At 38.2% G+C, this 18,253-nt stretch overlaps 1 pseudogene; it reads right to left on the bottom strand.

Annotated features, from left to right (window-relative positions):
* LOC149138318 (cell differentiation protein rcd1 pseudogene) overlaps window positions 1-18,253 on the bottom strand; it is an 81,750-nt pseudogene that overhangs the window by 18,261 nt on the left and 45,236 nt on the right.

The following is an 18,253-nucleotide window of genomic DNA, read 5'->3' on the forward strand; positions in this document are numbered from 1 at the left end:
TTGTCAATGTGTATAAGTTAATGTGATTGCTACTGAAGATAATTGGAAATTTTCATTGGGCTAATAAGGAACATTGAAGTAAATTGTGTTAAAGCATAGAACATACCATTGTTATCTAAAATTAACAACCTCTTTGTTTTTTAAGAAGATTGAGGAGGATAACATATGCTTGATCTGTATGTCCATCCTTCAGATGAATTCCTTTGAGTATATTTAACGAACCCTAAGAAAGAGTGGCTTAGCCTTGTCATGTTCGAAAATTCGATCGATAATTTATGTTTTAATGAGTCCAGTGAAGGTTAAACTCGAATTATTTTTCATGCATAGAAGTTTGAAAAAGAGGTGAAAAAGAAAAATCCAGATGTCCCTTTTCGTAGGTAGTCCCTTACGTCTGAAAAAGTAGAAAACAATACCCAAGAGAACCTCTTCGCCATGTTTGACTAAGGTTTTCCTTTTTTGTAGATAATCTATCTTAGTCTGGAAAAGGGTTAAACTTATACTAAGTAGACACATTTTCACTTAATTTTATGAGTTTGAAAAGACAAGTGCTCGACAATATTTTCATGTTTTGGGAGTCTGAAAAGATTTAAATGAGGACTCTAAGGGGTTCCCTTTTCGTAAGTTTAAAGAGCTAGAAAAAGAGATCAAATTGAACTCTTCGATCAAAAACACCCTTGTAAATCATAACTAAACCATTAACAACTGTCGATGTTTTGGAGAATTTAGCATCTACGAATAAATACTAATTCCCTAGATAAGTAGTTGTATCTAGAAAAACACTTTAAAGTGTTTTAGACTTTTCCTATAAGCAATAGATAAGATGAGAAGATAGAAGGCCTACCTGTAGTTCCGCTTTCCTCTCGTCTCCCTTGTATCGATTCCGTCACTCCTTCCTATACTTAATCCACTTGAGAAGTACCCTGTAAACACAATAGAAGACAAAAACCAATCAAAGCATACAATCTATTGAATATAAGTGAAAGGAATCAGATACAATTCACACACATAAGCATTATAAAACAATACAAACATATGGGAAAAAGGTTCAAACACTTTATTAGATAGAAGAAGGAACTACAACCATTGGTGTCTGATTCAAAGCCATTCCTCCAGCTTGGATCCCATCCATTAGTGTCAGTATTTGCATCCTGCCATCAGTGATCAAAAATCCTCTTTTCATATCATTTTAAGGGTCCGATTCAGCAATTTTTTATCATTCCACTAGGTCATGCAAAAAATTATTCACTGATGGTAGTCCTAGTCCAAAAACATCACTCTTCCCTAAATGTGATTACTTCCTGGCATAGTTCCATATCTTGTTAACTGTACATCATCCATAAAGTTATTTTTATCATGCCATTTTAATCAGTCATTATGTCATCTTGAAATTCAGTTTTTCAATGTCTCATTAGGTATTTAAGGTTTTTCAAGGTTTCATTAGGTCATTAGGGTTGCCAAGGTTCCATTCCATTGCATAAGACTAGAAAGTAAAGGGTGATCAAATAACATCCCTTCACCATGTGAAGATGATTTGTAAAGAGACATGCTTATTTCATTATGTAATTTTATGTCTTTCAAATGTAATAATTTCACCATCCCAAGTTGTTAACTCAATGTTCCAAAGATGCCAGACCATCAAAAGATCAATTTTTCAAAGGAAATAGTCAAGTGAAAGGGTAAAGTTTCAAAGGGTTAAGTTCATGCCAAAGGGAGTTGTTTTTCCCAAGGGTGTCCAAATCATCATTTTTCACAAGCACTAAACCCTAATTTCCTCACCCATTGAGCTAGGGTTGGTTATGGAATCAGAGACATATGAGTATATGAGGCATAAGGGAGGTCATTTCAGTAAGTATGAGGCCATTCCAACTCATACACATCATGTCTCCATCATTTTTCAATAAGTCATTCCAAGGGACAAATCATTTGCCACACATAGGGCCGGTTTTTCTTCAAACTATGTTTTAGACTAAACAGGGAAGAATTTGGAAAACATGAGAGAGGTGTTTGTCCACAATAGGCCAAATAATAAAAACCTCCTTCACTTTTTACACAAGTGTCATGGTTTTAGAGAAATGTCAAAAATACATTTGCCTCAGGAGAGTTGATGCACTTCTAGAGTGACCTTGGGAAAATCAATGTTTCTCCTAGCTTGAGTGACCAAATGACTTTCTTGATGAGTCAAATGATAACTATACATAGAGAGATTTCCAATGAGATATCATGAGCTCAATTTGAAGATGAGGAAGACCTTCGAAAGTTGATTGTAACATCACTATACATTTTGGCAGCCTCATTCTGCACATTTTGACCAATCTTGGGAGATTGGGATTTTGACAGGGCAAATGAGCTCCAAATTAAAAAATTCAAGATGTTCTAGAAATTCGACTCGACAAGATTTCCAATGAGCTATTTCATGCCTAATTTGGACATCAGGGAGGTAGTAAAAGGTGGGTTTGAAGTGGCGCTATGCTTCTGGAAGGTGGTACTGCGCTTCTGGCAAGATTTCACAGTGTAAATTTACACTGGCACTGCGCTTCTAGGGTGGCACTGCATTTCTATGCAGTGGAACTATGCTTTTGGTAGGAGAGATTAAAATCCCTCAAACCCTCAAGGAAACTCCAAATTTCTCTCTCCTTCCATCATTACAAGTAAGTGGACATCCCTCACTTTACTTTTGGTTTGCAAATCCAATCTATAAGCATCATTTTCCATGTTTAATATGAAACCCTAAAATCTCCCTAATGATGTTGTTCATCCTATCACCTAACCCTACAACTCTAAATTTCCCTTTCCTTATTCCCCTATCACCTTATCCATTTTTCCCTTTACCCCTATTTCATATCATTCCCATTCCCTTTATCCCTCTTCCCCAAGAGAAAATTCTCAAGCAAACAAGCCCTCCCTCTCATTTCCTACTCCTCCATTCATTTCCTAGTCACAAGCTCATCTCCCATCCCCTCATTCATAAAAACACGTTCACTCATTCCCTTCATACACCTCAACCTTGCAAACATGGACCAAGAGGACCGAGACTATGAGGAGGAGGAAAACACAGGTAGTGACACCTCAGCAAATAGAGCTAGGCAACAGAGCAAACCACACAAGGGAGGAGGATAGGCTTAGGATGATTTCTGAAGATTCCTTGGCTCAAAAGAGCACTTGATGATGGTTTTTCTCACCAATTTTGGGCAAATTTGGAGCAAATTTGTCATTTGCAAATTTTGGAATTTAATACATAGAAAAACTGCCTAGAAGCACAGCGCCATTTTCCTAGGGGCACCCAATGAAGAAATGGTTTGCATTTTTGGATTCAAAGTGATGATGAAATGCACCCTAGAAAGTTTCAAAGTTTTTTGGGCAGAACTAGTCCACAAAAAGGTCAAAAAACACCCTAAAAATGACATTTCTGCCACTTTTTGGACACACAAAAGCAGTCTTTGGAGAATCACATTTTGAGGGGTCAAATAAGATTCAAATGAATAAATTCTATGTGTTTTGGAAATTATACTTGAATACCTTTCCAATGAGCTATCATGTGCTCAATTTGGATGTCAGGAAGGCCTCCAAAAGGGACCTGAAAGTGGCACTGCGCTTCTGGCCAGTGGTGCTACGCTTTTGGCAGTTTTGCTCAAGGTTGCTATTTTTCCATTTTTTGACTGTAATCATGGATTCTCTCTCATGTTGGATGATTTACCATTGTAAATGATGACTTGAAATGTAATTATTATAGATAAATAGTAATAGAGGGTGGATTCATTGCTTTAGGAGTTAGTTTGAGCTCAAATGAATCAGTTTTTCACATTTAGAGGCAAGTTGTTGAGATGCCTATATTCCTTTTTCTTGTTCAGTATCAGTTAGATTAGCTCCTCATATTAGGGATTCGACCCCTGAGGATGGGAGGAGATTGAATACTTGTCTATTTATTCTTCTTCTTCTTTCTCTTTGTAGAGGGTTGGACTCAGCTGGATGCTCAGGCTTTGATTGTACACCTTTTGTAAGCAGTTTGGCAGGAGATTAATAAGAATTACAGCTATTTTTATGGGATCCATATGGTATGAGTTTTAGCATAGTTTCTTATTCTGTGATCATGTGTTAATATGTTTTATTTATTCCATTAATCATTTCATTGCTTCTAGTTGAATGTTTTCAAGTTGATAGGTGGAATTCATTGCATCAGTGCTCTGCCTTGGGAAACCATTCACCATTTCATGTTTTCTGCAGTCTAGGAAGGATCCATGGTTTTCACATGCCCTTATTAGTTCTCACTAGTCTAAAACATCTCACCCCATCAAGCCCTAAAGTGATAAAGCCTATGCCTACCTTACCCCATTGAATACCCTGCATTTCTGACCTAATTTCCTAGACCTAAACTGTCAAGCACCTCCTGATCCAGCAAAACCCCTCCAAAATCCAATCAAAAATTTTGTGCTACTATACCTAGCCTAATATACTTTACCTGATCCAGTCATCTTGACTGAGATCCTTACAGAGAGAGCCCTCTCCCGGCCTAGTAGGGCTAGCTACTTGGCTAAGTGTGGTTTTTGGTTACCCTAGCATTGCCTTCTTTCAGCCCAAGGTTCAATCCAAGTGATTGTTGGGTGATAAAAGGTGCCTTTTAAAACTCCTAATTATCCTCACATTAATTATCAATCCGTGCAAGTCTTCTTATTTCAAGAGTGTACGCAATATGTGGCTGCTATTTAACTCAAAGAGTAATGTTTCCTAAATTGCAGTATAGATCTTTAAATACAAGAGTAAACAGATGCATCTAGTAAATTTCAATTGCAATTAAATGAAACTCAATCCTTTAACAAAATCAAATCTTTCATCTATTCAAGTAACAACAGCATCAGTTGAGAGTACAGTGATGATAACTCATCTCTCTTTAACTGATTTAATCTAAATTAAACTCACTCTTCAGTAAATAATCTAAATAGCAATACCATCAATCTGAGAGTCTAACAGCGATAGTTAATACTCTTTACAGTTGATTATATCAAGCGGAATATTTATCTAAGTAACTTGATCCGAAATGAAAGTAAACTGAATCAACGACAATACTGCAAATTATATAAAGCAAAGAGATTCTGTCAACACTGGAAAATAATAAACAACGAAGGAGATAAAATCACAGAAAGCAAGAATACTATCAAACCATCACACTTGCAAGAATTGGAAATGTATGACACAAAGAAAGTAGTTGAATCCACCAGAGGCCAGGCCCTTAGCCACCAGCGAACACTGCTAAGTTACTTCAGATAATGCGAGGGAACAACAACTTCACTTATATATTAATCATCAAACTGAATGAGCATTACAATATATTCGTGTTCTTCTCGATAGCGAGAGTCTGTAATTAAAATTACAATTTCAATAGTAATAGAGATTCCTCCCCTTTCCTTCTTACAAACATCTCCTTTTATAATAGGAAAGGGTAAAAGATAAATGATAAACGCGATCCCTTAGGATCTCTCGATCCTTAGGGATTCGCAATAGATTTCCAACTTCAGACATCCTGTCATTTCTCGCACTGATTCTTCTGATTTGATTTGGCCTTATCTGCAACCGCCATTTTCCTTCCTTAGCTTGCTGATTTTTGCTATTCCTTCATTAGGGAACAACATTTGTCCCTTTTGTTGTTTTCCTGCATAAAGAAGGGTAATAATTAGCTAAGTCGTAACTGCAGATAATTCCTTCATTTCTTACCATAATTCCTTAATAGATTGACGCATTAAGATATAGAAAAGATAAGAATAAAGGAAAAGGATGATGAGATTAATAGTAAATGCATACCTTTTCCATGACTCAACATACTCCCCTGCTTACCCTGTTTCATGTCCTCATGAAAAGCAAGTAATTCGTATGCAGAGCAGTTAAAGAATAAGCTGGAGAAGGAATGTCGTAAAGTGGTCTAAAACCATGATTCTTGGCCAAGAGCTCAAAGATGGGCCCTGTCTGTCCTTCAGGCAATTCATATATAGCCCGATAACCTTTAGCAGGATACCAAACGATAGGGCTACGGAACCGAAAACCTAGCCAATAAGGACCTTCTCTCAAAATGAGATTGGTATAAGTGACAAAACGTTCTACTTCTAATTTAAAATTTTTATAATTAAATGGCTCTCTATTCTGTAAATTACTAGTGGAGATTGTCCAGTTGAGCTTGGCTGCAGCCAAGGAGCTTTCCTGATTGGAGAGGAAGTATTCTAGTCCCTTCTATATAATCTCTTTCTGAATAGGCCCCAAAGTTTTGATTACTCCTTCCCTTATCATCAGACTCTTGTGATTGGCCAGCATTTGCAAAGGGTGTTTGGGTTCACCTTTGACCCAAAGGTCTAGTCCATGCTCTTGCCTCTAGAACGCATTATGAGCCTTGAACCATTTCAGTTGATTGACAGCGAATGAGATAAAAGCTTGGAATTGCAAATCTCCAACAAAAGGGTTGGGGTTCTTTTCCATTTATTCCTCTAATACAAAATTATGTAGGTAAAATTCACAAAGCAATCTTTGAACTTTTACCCCATGCTGTTTGCAACAGTTTATGAAATCCTCAATTTTTTAATTCTATCAGTTTTCCAGCCCTGACGGCTTTGATTTTCAACTGCAAGTATATTTCTAGAAAAAATAAGGCATAATTATTGGTAGGAGATCTGCATGCCAAGATATCAGTGTATGAGCAGATAGTGTCTGTTTGACTCATGACCTTCTCTAATCTGAGCTTCATTTTCTCAATTTTCTCTTCTGCCTTTCTGTATTTGTCAAAGGTCTCGCTTTCTAATGTATTCATGTCCTGAAGATGCCTCTGTAATTATTGGTATTTTTGCTAGGAGACAGTTTCTAGCTCAAGCCATTCGACGGCAAGCCGAGCTTGTGCTAAATCTTCTTGAAGAGTCAATATACTAGGGTCATTGCTCGTCATGATATCTTTGACTTGAATGGTTTTCTGTGTACTCCTTCTATGAGAAGGAATGCCTATTGTATGTGTTCCTTTATTATGGGAGGTCCATGCCTCCATTTGGGTAGCCATGCTATAGAAGGGTACCACCTCCGTCTGAATAGCTAAGTCATAAGAGGGTATAGCCTTTGTCTAGGTAGCTACTTCTGCAAGAATTGCATGCTATTCCTTAACAAGTTGAGTGAGTGTGGGCTCAGTTTGAGTCCCTGTAGCTTTTGTTTCATATAATTCAGTTTGAACTGCTGCATTTATTGTTTCTGGGGTTTTGTCTGGAACCTTCCCCGCTGATAATTTTCTTATCTTTTGTCTGAACCTTTTTACCGTTTTCCGCAGCCTCTGTTGTTCCTTCCTAAGCTTTTTAATTTTCTCTATGCTTTTTAGGAGGAGCAACTGTTCTATTAATAGTCTCTGCTCCTAGCGAGCTCGGTTGCTCATCTTGGCTTTGTTCTAAAAGAACTGTGTCCCTAGATTGGTAATCATCTTCCTGGTTTATTTCTATTTCTTCTATTTGGCCTATATTCTCCATATTTAGGCCTGCCTAGTTGGGTTCTCCTGGAGGCATATCACCAAGTTGGTTCACCTCTTCTTGAGTGGCCTTTGCCCTTGTTTTTGCTTTGCAACTTACATTTTTTGATATACTTCTATCGTGGCAAAAGTTTTCTAAAGATTAGGTTGCTCCAATGTTAAAATTGAGCGGGCTTTCGGGCTGTATGAAATCATCCATATTGGCCAGAATCTGGGCCAATTCGATATCGTGCAGTAAATCACCTAGGGGACTTGTATTTGATGTTGAGGGGAGTTCTGATTCATTTCTTTCCTCATCTCCAAAATTCCCTGATTCTTCCTCATGGTCCGATTTAGGGTTATCCTGGCCTTCTATCTACAAGTGTTGTTCACTTCCTGGGCTAGACAATTCTATGGGCTAGCTGATACTGCCCTGGGGGTTTCCAGCCACTCCTAAGTTTGTCCTCAGCCTAGCAGAATGTCTGCGCTTTTGGGGAATGTTTGTTGTAAGAGTAGTCCTCTTCATTTTTGGAACAGGGTTAGGCGCAGGCAGAGCTAAGCCCCCTTTAATAGCAAATATTAATTCCTCCCAACTTGATTGATGTTGGGTGAGGTTGTAACTCACTATCAACCTAATGAAACAGTGGTGGCTTACGATGGTTTCTATGTGTTGGGACTTTTTTATCCTTTCAGCGGTGTCATGCAATAGAAAATTCAAATATGCAGGTAAATTCACAGAACACTTTTGTTTCAGGATTGCTAAGAGTTTAAGTTGACACAGCCTTACCACGTCTTTTCGCCCATCACATGTGATGTAATTCTGGACGACTTTGGCTAGTTCTCCCCACAGTTCTCCAAGGGATGATGGTCGAACTCCTTTGCCTTTGATGATCAGCTCCTGTCCTTCATCCTTAAAGACTACAATAGCATCCTGCAACTTCAATCTTTTATTAGCCCATACGAGTCCTTCTACTAGTAATCCGAACACTTCATCTATCACAGCATCTGACACTGTGATTTGCCTGCCTCTTATCATGGATTGTCCATTCTGTAAATTTTGTAGGAATTCAATGGCAATTGCTTCGTTGGGTTGCTGAAATCATGTGAAGTATGTTATCCATCCAACTCAGGCTATAATTTCTTTGGTTGCATCAGAAACAGCCAGTATCAGTGGCTCCCTGCGCACTGTTCTTCCTCCCATACTACCTAAATTCTACAAATAGTTAGTGTAGCAGAGATATCACAGCAATAGACAGAGTCGAGTGATGGAACAACAAGTTGTTATAATGGTTATTGGATGATACTTTATAGGCATAAATACCGTTATCTAGGACTTGCTATTATACCATATACTTCGTAATCATGGAATGTCGTATTGCCCTGCAAAATCGAATAAAGAACTGACACGCATACATAATTACACTGGAGGTTGCTCCTCGCACCACTTTGAAATGATAGGCCACCTTTGACCGAATGAGTGAAGGAATAATGTGCTAGCGGCGAAGTACAGGGGTGATAAAAGTGGCAAGGTATGCATATTAATGAAAGGATCCCAAAAGATATCAGAGTGCTAAAGTCAATACATATAACGAGAATTATTAATAAGTGAGGAGATGTCGTGAGGTGATTCAAAAAGGAAAAAGGACAACTAATGCAGGAAAGATACTTTTTCATCATCATTCCACTTAAAGCTACTATGATTGATTTTTAAAAGATATCACATGCATAAAGGTTCAAAAATAGATTAGGAACATAATCTCTCTGTAGTAAAGGTAAAGAATAAGAAGGGGGAATTATAATAACTATTAATGTTGAAAATATGACTTCAATACCATCAGCAGAGCTTCTGTTGCCCGCAAGCGTTTATAGCCTCGACAGAGTTGCTTTTTCACCCTTTGGAACCATGATCCTCTATGTATAATTGGGGAAGTGCATTATGATATCAGAGTAGAGACCAATGTGCTAGCTTGGTAACCAGATGAACACATTGCCATTCACTGGGAAGGAGTGAAAGGTGGGCAGGCTGGCTCGTAATGAGACCTCCTGTTCCAAGGACTTTTTTCTTGATGCATCCATTGGATCATATCCCTGGTGTGGTGGCCATAGTGGGAATACCACTTCGCTGCTTCCTTATGATCATGGTAGGCTGGCTCATGATGAGACTCCCTATCCTCCATCTATAAAAATCATATAATTGTTAGTAAACATATGTATTTTTTTTATTTTTTTTTTAATAGCACTTCCTATTTATAGATAGAGAGTGGCTCAACACTCCTTAGGAGTAGGGATGGTGGAAGAAGTCTGAACATATCAATAGAAAAAAAAAAGTATGCCCTTAACCTTATTTGATGATAATGAACAGAGAGAATTATAGGGGTTAGGGGAGAACCAGCATGGTACAAATAATCAATCAATTCAATTTCTAGTGAAATTAAGGACAGTGAAGTGATAAAGATGGTTGTCTCCTTTCTTTTTCGATCAATACAAAGCAATCTTATTAAAGATGATAATATTCGATTTGATTGTTCTAGTAAACTTCAGATTTGTATCCTTACATATATATTTGTACACTTGTGCCCTATAAAGGATCATAAAGAGTGAGCAAAGGAAAGAAATGATATTCACAAAGTGTTATTTCCTAAAGGAAAGAGCAAAAGAAAACCTCACACAAAAAGTGTTGTTCCTTATAGGGAACAGTAAGAAAAAACACACAAAAAGGGTGTTGTTCCTTAGAGGAAAAAACAAAGAAAATACATACGAAAATTGTTGTTCCTTAGAGGGAACAACAAGGGAAATACACAGAAAAAGTTTGATGTTCCCTACGGGGAACAACGAAGAAAATAATCACAAAAATTGTTATTCCTTACAGGGAACAATAGCTATTCCTTATAGGGAATAGTGATTGTTCCTTAGAGGGAACAACAACTGTTCCTTAAAGGGAACAACAAGAAAAAGAAAAAACTGGATGTGAAATTTTTGTTCCTTAGAGGGAACAGTAGCTGTTCCTTAGATGGAACAGCAAGAAAACAAATACAGACGAAATTGTTGTTCCTTAGAGGGAACAGTAGCTGTTCCTTAAAGGGAACAACAGGAAGAAAAAAATAATTAATTACATGCGAAATTGTTGTTCCTTAGAGGGAACAGTGGCTGTTCCTTAGAGGGAACAACACGAAAAGAAAAAATGAAATTTTTTTCGCAAAATTGTTGTTCCTTAGAGGGAATGGCAACTGTTCCTTAGATGGAACAACAACTGTTCCTTAGAGGGAACAACAAAAAGCAAAAATTGCACATGAAATTGTTGTTCTTTTAGAGGGAACAACAGTTGTTTCTTAGAGGGAACAACAACTATTCCTTAGAGGGAACACACTATTCCTTAGAGGGAATAGTGGGTGTTCCTTAGAGGGAACATCAGCTGTTCCTTAAAGGGAACAACAAGAAGAAAATCCACACGAAAATTGATATTCTTCAGAGGGAACAACAACTGTTCCTTAGAGGGAACAACAGCTGTTCCTTACAGGAAACAACAAAGGAAAAATAGAAAAAAAACAACTTATATACAATTTATACAAGCAAATTCAATCAAATAGAAAGGAAAATTTATGTACAAATTTAAAAAACAAATAAATTCTTCACTGGACCGATGTTGTGGATGGGTTGCCCTCCTCAGCAAGAATTTGTATAGTGGAATCTTCCCATAACTGTTGACAAAAGGACTCCCTGGTAGGCGATTTGTGATAGAGTCGTACTCAATGTCCATTCATTTTAAAAGAGTAGCCAGACCCATCAATGGTGGCTAAAGTGAGGGTGCCATTGTCATGCACCTCTTGTATCTCATAGGGGCCTAACCATCTGGTCTAGAGTTTTCCCGGGAAATCCTAGAACCTAGAATCATACAGAAGTGCCCAATCACCTTTGTGGAAGATATTCTTCTTGATAAGGGCATCATGTCATTTCGCTCTTTTTTGTTGGATCAATGCAGTATGATGAAGTGATGATAGCCAGATTTCATCCAATTCATTGATTTGATGTAGCCTATCAATCTATGCTTCATTTAAGTCCAAGCCTACCTCCTGAGCTATCCTCAATGTCTGAATTTCAAATTCGATTGGGAAGATAGGTTCTTTGCCAAACACTAGCTGGTATGGGCAATATCCCGTGGTATTTATCCATGTCGTGCAGTATGCCCATAGGGCTTCTAGTAATTGGGTAGCCCAGTCATGTCTATGTGATGCAACTGTTTTTGTGAGTATTGCCTAGATTACTTTATTGGTACTTTCTACCTGGCCATTTGCCTACGAGTGGTATGGAGTTGTGATTCTGTGCATGATATGATGATTTTTTAATGTTGTAGCAATCTTATGGCCTATAAATTGTGGCCCTCCATCCATGATTATTTCTCTAAGCAATCCATATCACACGAATAGTTGGAAAAGAAAGTGGATTATTGAGTCCTCTGTTGCCCTTGGTAATGCTTCTGCCTCCACCCATTTAGTCACATATTCTATTGCGACTAGTATGTATGTCTTTTTATTAGATGATGGGTTTATTGGACCAATGAAATCTAATGCCCATTGCTCAAAAGGTTCAATGACTAAATGAGGATGCAGGGGCATCTCATCAGACTGCCCAGGTCATCCCATTCTTTGGCAACTATTACATGCCTGGAGAAACTTCTTGGCATCTTTAAAAATGGTGGGCCAATAATAGCCCATCTGTAAGACTTTGTGACAAGTCCTGTGGTCTGCAAAATATCCACTGCAAGGCCCATCGTGGCAAGCTTTCAGGATGTCAAAGATTTTGTCTTCCCTGACACATCTTCGAATGTGCATATCGGCCCCTGTATGAAATAAATATCCTCTGATCCAGGAGAACCGAGTGCTACACTGTACTATTTGTTTTCTTTCATTGGGTGTTAGGTGCTTGGGTAATTTTCCCACTGCTAGGTAGTTTGTGACATCCGTGTACCACGGTGTTTTCACGGTTACAACAAATAAATGTTCATCAAGGAACTGGTCTTCTACTATTGCCAAGTCGTCTGTCTTTGGCATACGTGAAAGGAAGTCTGCTACTGGATTTTCTTTTCCTGGTCGATCTTTGATTGTTATGTCGAATTCTTGCAAAAGGATCAACCATCTTGTCACTCTTCCATTTGTAACAGGTTTATTAGCTAGATATTTAATAGCAGAGTGATCAATATACAAAACCATAGGGTATCCTGTTATATAATGTCTAAATTTATTAATAGCATAGATTACAGCCAAAAATTCTTTTTCAGTCACAGTATAATTTAATTCAGCAGGAGATAGATTTTTGTTGATGTAGTATATTGCATATGGCTTCTTATCTTCCTCCTAGCCGAGAACTGCTCCAATGGCCGCATTTGAAGCGTCAGATGAAATCTGGAATGACAAATCCTAGTTTGGGCCCTGTAATACTGGGGCTGTTGATACAAGCCATTTTAAATCTTCAAAAGCAATGTCACATTTTTCAGTCCAAATGAAATCGATATTTCCTGTTAATGCATATAATGGTGCAACAATTTGAGAGAAATTCTTTATAAATCTCCTATAATATCCAGAAAATCCCAAGAAACTGTGTACCTCAGTTTGTGTGGAGGGGGTAGGTATTAAAAGAATTATCTGATTTTTTGTTGGATCTACCTGAATTCCAACTGCTGAGATGTAGTGACCCAGGATGAGGCCCTCGGTCATTATCATGTGGCATTTTTCATGGCTTAAACAGAGCCTGGTAGCAATGCATCTTTGCAGAACTTTCTCTAATGTTTGTTATGCCGGCTCGAATTCATCTCCATAAGGTGTAAAGTCATCCATGTAGACCTCGAGTTCTTCGTTATCAGATCTGAAAAAATGTTGAGTATAGCCCCCTAGAATGTGGTAGGTGCATTTCATAGCCCAAAAGGTAAGACCTTGTAAACAAATGTCCCCCAAGGGTAGGTAAAGGTAGTCCTATCCTGGTCTTCAGGGGCAATTTGAATTTGATTGTAGCTGTTGAAGCCATCTAGGAAAGAAAAGAATTTTTTTCCCGCCAATGTGTCCAAGACCTGGTCAATGATCGGAAGGGGAAAATGGTCCTTTTGGGTTTCTTTAGTAAGCTCTCTATAGTCAACACATATACGCCACTTTCCATTCTTTTTAGGCACCACTACTAATGGAGAGACCCATTTGCTATCAAATACAGGATAGATGAAATTCACATCTAATAGTTTTTGTAGTTTAGCTTTAACAATATCTTTAAGGTGAGGATTTAACCTCCATTGAGGTTGTCGAATGGGCCTGGCATCTTTCTCTGTATAGATGTGGTGCATGCATAATTTGGGATCAATCCCTTTCATGTCTGGGTAATCCCATGCGAAAGCCTCTTTATATTTTCTCAGAAGTTGAACAAGCTTCTGCTCCTGGTCAACAGTTAGGTTTTTGTTGATATTTAAGGTTTTCCCTGGCTCAATTTCTATGGTTTTACTATTATAAATAGAAGTTGTTGGTATTGACTAGTCGTTAATATCTTTTAAGGGATCTTCTTCTATTTCGTTATCCAGGGCTACTTCAATCATGTGACATTTTGGATGGGATACGACATTTGGTTGGTTAATGTAAGTGTTAATGATGTCATCTTCTGTTTGATCATTGAATTTGAGAGCATCTTCTATAGTTAGTGGTGATCTGATATTTTTAGTTAGCTATGATACATGTTGCTTTCTAGTTTTTATTATTGTTAAACTTGGCTGTGCTGGAGGATATAAGGCTAAATTCTTCACATTACTTCCTCTCGCTATAGTCATGTTGCCTGTTCGACAGCTTATGTAAGCATATGCGGTTGCTAGCCAAGGTCTACCTAGAATTAGGGGATGTCCATCTAGCCGGTTTCTAGGATTGATGATCAAAAAATATGCTGGATATTCCCAAGAATCTACAGACACCATTACATCCTGTAATGTGCCTTCTGGTTTGACTACCGACCAGTCAGCCAATTCCAACAAGGTCGTGGTTGGATCCAAGGATGTAATGCCAAGCTTTTGACAGGTTGTTGTTGTGAGAATATTGATTGTTGCACCTAGGTCAACTAACGCATTGGGGAAGGAGCATCCATTTATTTGCACCATGACTATAGGGTTTCCTGGGTCTTCATATTTTACTGGTGTTTCTCTGCTTGATAATAAATCAGACAAAGTACCGACTACATGGACAGTTGGGGTTTTTTTTCTTTTCCTCTTCGGATTTTTTGTACACAATTCCTTAATAGTTTTTACATAAATTGGAATGTCCTAAATAGCCTGGAGGAGAGGTATTTTTACACACAAATTTTTTAATTCTCCCAGAAGGTCAAAATCGGGATATTCGATTGGGTGGGGTATGATTAATCTTTCTAGGAATGGTGGAGAAGAGGTGATCGTTTGATCATGGGTTTTCTGTTTAGCCATGTTGTCCACTTTTGGTGCTTGTTCTATAGGTAACGGATCTTCAATTTGTATATTTTTATCCCCCTCTGATTCTATTATCTGTCCAGACCTTAATTTAAGCTCATTACACTCCCTCAACTCGGTTTTTAGCTCTGGTCCTTCAATAATTTGCACAAATTGGACCAGTGTATTGTTGGGGTTCGGGTTGGTTTGGGCTGGGAGCTGTGGTCATAGGTTGGTCTGAGGGTTCTATTGCAATGTGTAGGGTGCTGGCAGTGTAGGTTGAGGTAGGGGGATTGTTCCTACTGGCTGGTTTGTAGGTCTTTGCTAGCTCGGCTACCAACTCTGGTTTTGTGAAGTGGAGGGTGGCCATTGAGATTGATATGCATTATTCTTCCAAAATGGTGGGAAGTAAGAGGAATTTGGCCAATTGTTATTTTGATTTGATTGTTTGGGCCAAGGTGGCATAGAGAATGGTTGCTGTGACCAATTGGAAAAAGGTGGCTGGTTCTACCACATAGCTCCTGGGTATTGTTGTGAATTATATTGCAAGGGCTGAAAGAAAGGAGATGGGTCAGTAGGTGTACCTGTTTGTTGTGGTTGCCATTGGCAATGTTGATTTAGCAGGTAGACTGGTTCTGTTTCTTCCTCTGCCTCCTTATAGACTGCTTTTAACCCTGGGAGTGATGGGTAGCTTTCTGTGGCATGATCTTTAGTACATATGGCATAGGTTTGTACCATATCTAGTGGGCATTCTTTGTGACTATGCTTCTTCCTACATCTAGGACAAAATATCACTAAGTTTTTTTCTGCTTCAGCCTACTTCTGGTTGGTTTGCATGATGTCTAATTGTGTCATCAAATTTCCCAAGATATTTGTTTTGAAATCCTCTAGCAAGTTGCCAATTTCTGCACGAGTTATACTTCTGCCAGAGATTTTGCTGTCCCTGGTGGTCATGTCGCGTTCTGCTAGTTTCAATCTCGTACTGCCTCTTGAGCACCTGATACACAATTTAATAATATCAGCATAGTCTTCTTGATATATATCACCTTTACCCATAGTATTTAATGTCTCTATCTATTGTTTTTATATCCCTTTAATTAGTGTAGTTTTTAACACATTATCAGGAAAAGGTAGAGTTTCATAAGGAGACCGCTGGAGGTTATATTGAAAATATTCCACATATTCTTCTAATGTTTCACTAGGTCTCACTACCATTTGGAATATTTCGTCTTTCAATTCCCTAGATCTGCAATTGTCTTGATATTTTTTAAGGAAATTGGTTTTCATTTTATCCCAATCATTTATTGTGCCCCCACCTAGTCCCATAAACCAACGCAGGGCTGCTCCTTTTAATGTAGAGGGAAACAGCTTTAGTTTCTGGGGGTCGGTGGTATAATCATAACCCCGACATAATACATCAAATTCAAACAGAAATGCATCTGGATCCTCTGATGTGAGTCCATGAAAGGTGGGAATATTTTGGAGAGGGATAGCTTTCATGGGTGCATTGACAACTGTGTCAACGATGGGATACTGCAATGTAGAGGTTTGGGGTGCTTGTGGGTTGTTGGCCATTTGATCAAATATATGCCAATACCCTTCCGGGATCTCTAGAGAGTTATTCCTAGGGTGATTAGAAGGGGTGGGAATGATCTTAACAACACTCCCTTGGTCTGGGATACTGGGTGTTCCTTGTTGAATTACTACCTGAGGGGATCTTGGCTCCTCTGTTTCCCCTGTTTCTCCTCCTCCTTCACGAATATTACAAGAATTCCCTTGTGAGGAAATTGGGCGTGAATTTTCAATTTCTTGAAAACTCTGCTCAGTTCCTACCTTTTTGTTGTGGACCTCAGTGTAGGCTACATATGGTGAACCTGTGGCCCGAAGGGAGACAGTAGGTTGTCTGGAGGCAACGTTTTGAGGACCTACTGATGGCTGAGATTCAGCTTTCTTTAAGATGTCGTCTATGAAAGTTGATCGTCCAAGGGTCATCATTCCCTTAGATTTGTCGGGCTTGGGTAGTGGGATTGTATTATTTTCGGGTTTTTTCTTCATAGTCATTCATGAAAAAATTCAAATGTTTATCTCTACCCTAAGTTCCTAACAATTTTGCTGGAAAGTGGGCAGGGGAGCAGGCATTTTACGTGCTCCGTACGCAGGTTCTTACCTTTCATTTTTAATACCCAGTTCTCTCTCAACAGACAAGCATCAAACACCTACCTTAGTTTTCTGTAATTGTGCTGAAAAGCGAGCGGAGGAGAAAGCACTTTACTTGTTCATTACATAGGTTCTTACCTTCCATTTTCAGTACCCAATTCTTCTTCAACATAAATTATCAGATGTACATCACTCTTTGTAAATTTCTACACTCTCCCCGACAATGATGCCAAAATGTTGGGTGATAAAAGGTGCCTTTTAAAACTCCTAATTATCCTCACATTAATTATCAATCCGGGCAAGTCTTCTTATTTCAAGAGTGTACATAGTATGTGGCTGCTATTTAATTCAGAGAGTAATGTTTCCTAAATTGCAGTATAGATCTTTAAATACAAGAGTAAACGGATGCATCTAGTAAATTCCAATTGCAATTAAAGAAAACTCAATCCTCTAATGAAATCAAATCTTTCATCTATTCAAGTAACAGCAGCATCAGTTGAGAGTACAGTAATGATAACTCATCTCTCTTTAACTGATTTAATCTAAATTAAACTCACTCTTCAGTAAATAATCTAAACAACAATACCATCAATATGAAAGTCTAACAGCGATAGTTAATACTCTTTACAGTTGATTATATCAAGCGGAATAAATATCTAAGTAACTCTATCCGAAATGAAAGTAAAATGAATCAATGACAATATTTCAAATTATATAAAGCAAAGAGATTTAGTCAACACCAGAAAATAATAAACAACGAAGGAGATAAAACCATAGAAAGCAATAGTACTATCAAACCATCACACTTGCGAGAATTGGAAATGTACGACACAAAGAAAGCAGTTGAATCCACCAGAGGTTGAGCCCTTAGCCGCCAACAAACACTGCTAAGTTACTTCAGATAACACAATGGAACAGCAACTTCACTTATATATTAATCATCAAATTGAATGAGCATTACAATATATTCATGTTCTTCTCAACAGTGAGAGTCTGTAATTAAAATTACAATTTCAATAGTAACAGAGATTCCTCCCCTTCCCTTCTTACAAACATCTCCTTTTATAATAGGAAAGGGTAAAAGATAAATGATAAATGTGATCCCTCAGGATCTCTTGATCCCGAGGGATTCACAATATATTTCCAACTTCAGACATCCTTTCCTTTCTCACGCTGATTCTTCTGATTTGCTTTGGCCTTATCTGCAACCACCGCGT

Source organism: Pinus tabuliformis, chromosome X (assembly GCF_031772625.1).
Source record: "Pinus tabuliformis cultivar Carrire ecotype Pingquan chromosome X, CPIR1, whole genome shotgun sequence".
Taxonomy (NCBI): Eukaryota; Viridiplantae; Streptophyta; class Pinopsida; order Pinales; family Pinaceae; genus Pinus; species Pinus tabuliformis.